A 2222-nucleotide genomic window follows, 5' to 3' on the forward strand; every position below is an offset into this window, starting at 1 on the left:
TGTTTTGTTAGTCTTTAAGGTGCTGCAAGACTATTGATTGTTTTTTAAGTTTTTCCTGAGAAGGTAATTGTTTTCTGAGTGCCTGTTCCTGGAGGTTGGAGGACAATGGCCTAATCTGCATAAAAAAACAGGCTGATCTGCCCAGTTTCAGTTCTGGATCTGAGACAGGATCTTGGAACCGTAAGGAAAACACAGCTGTGGCTTCATGGCTTTTAATGTGCTCGGTGGTAATTTATACCTATGGGCAATTAAATTATTCATAACATTTGGAGAGAAAGCAACCTGCAGATGCTGCCTTGTTTAGACAGTCTGGCTTGCTGGGAGTATCACACTGAAGGCAGGGAACTGTGTAGTCTAGAAAAATCCTGGTCAGGAGGCGGCAAGATGCAGGTCTCTGTCCAAGACTGAGGTGCCAGCAGCCTAAAGTAAATGTGCTTGGTAGACCATGGAGGGGGAATACAGATGCAGTTGCCTTGGCCTGTGTTAAGACTCTCTGGCACTGAAGTGTTCTCTTTCTACGAGCATAGTGTGTGTGCATGTGGAGGGGAACGAGAGGTTTGGCTCACTGAGAGGCGTATGGGCAGCATCAGTTTCCGCTAAGGTGTGCTCCTGCGCAGCCGTGCACAAAAAATTATTTCCCCGCCCACCCCTTCTGGAGAGCCATGCAGCAGCACTAGCGCAGCAGGCGGTTACTACGATGGGTGGGGCCAGCTGAGATGCCATGGGGAGGGAGTTGCTGGGGCCGGGATCTGCCGTGGCTGCATGGCAGGGGGGAGAGGCCTGCTCCAGTGGAGGGTAGGGTAGACCATGTCACGTAGGGTTGCCAGGTGTCCGGTATTCACCCGGATAGTTCGGTTTTTTTGGCTCCTGTCTGGTAAAAAAATTCAGAGAATACTGGACACCTAAAATGTCTAGTATTTTCTGAATTGTTCCCCAGCCAGGAGGCGAAAATGCTGGGCACCTGGCAACCCTACAAACACTCAGCACTCAGTCTCCCTCTCTGGCTCCCAACATCCCCAGCCCCCCAACCCAGCCCCCATGCTTACCTGGTTCCCCAAGGCTGACAGCCAAAAGACCTAGGGGAAGCAATGCTTTCCCCTCGATCTTAGTGCTCAACTGCTCCCCTGTTCCTATCCCTGAACTTAAAGGGGACATGCTGTTGTAATGCTGTTTTATTGAAAAAAAAATGTTTTTGGCTTAATAAATCCTCGGAGTCCTTTTTCCCAGTGGTTTTTTTTGGGGGGGGGGGGGGGGTGTTCGGTATTTTTGTTTCAACCACCTGGCAACCCTAATGCCGCATAAGAGGGTAGGGGGGACCTGGACCTACCGCATGGCGGGGGTGCATGTGTCTGCTCTGGTGGCCGGAAATGGGATATGCCACATGACCAGGGATAGGGGGTGGGGGAGAGAGAGGTTGCTCCTGCAGCTGAGAACATGTGTGTTAATAACTTGAGTACCAGGGTGGCATGCATCCAAACCAGTGCACATGACCTCCATATTGGCACTCCAGCCAAAACTCACTCTGCTCATGGTTGGAAAATCTTAAGGGGAACGCTGGGCAGCATGTCTCTGAAGGAGAGGCAGTCACTGGGCCTAGGGTATCTGTGGCACTGGCTATCTGGGGACATAGGTCATGGGTGCTTGTGGAAGAAGGGGCGCAGGGAAGGTCACCCTGAGGGGCAGAGAGAGGGCATATGGAAACACCCCATTTTTCAATGTCAATTTTGGCAGGACCACAGGGGGGCAGTGCACCGCCAGAGTCACCTCTATCCGCGGGAGGTGGGGGAGAGACCCGGAGGTGTGTATCACTAGCAGGGTGTGTGCCCGGGGCCGCAGTGGGGTGTGTCCCTGCTCTTTCTGGAACCGCTGCTGCCCTCCCTTCTCTGTGGTGCCGGGTGTCCCGGGCGGGGAGCAGGGGGTGCGCACTGTGTGCGTTCCATTCCCGGGTAGGCTCGGGGCCGCTCTGTGTGTGTGTGTGTGGGGGGGGGGGGGGGGCGGGCACAGTGGAAACTTCCACTCCCTGCAGCACCAGCAGCGGCAGCCGCAAGGAGGGGGCGGGGTAGGCGCTGCACGCGGCTCGGCTCCCCCCCCCCCCAGCCGCCTTCCCCCGCCAGCGCAGCCAGAGGGGGGCGCGTGCCTAGCCCGGCCCAGCCCAGCCAGGGCGGGGGGGGAGGCGGCGCCTGCCGCGCGGGGGGGGGCCGGGGGCGGGGCGGCGCTGTGGA

This window comes from Pelodiscus sinensis, chromosome 1 (genome assembly GCF_052426305.1).
Source record: "Pelodiscus sinensis isolate ZL-2025 chromosome 1, ASM5242630v1, whole genome shotgun sequence".
Classification (NCBI taxonomy): domain Eukaryota; kingdom Metazoa; phylum Chordata; order Testudines; family Trionychidae; genus Pelodiscus; species Pelodiscus sinensis.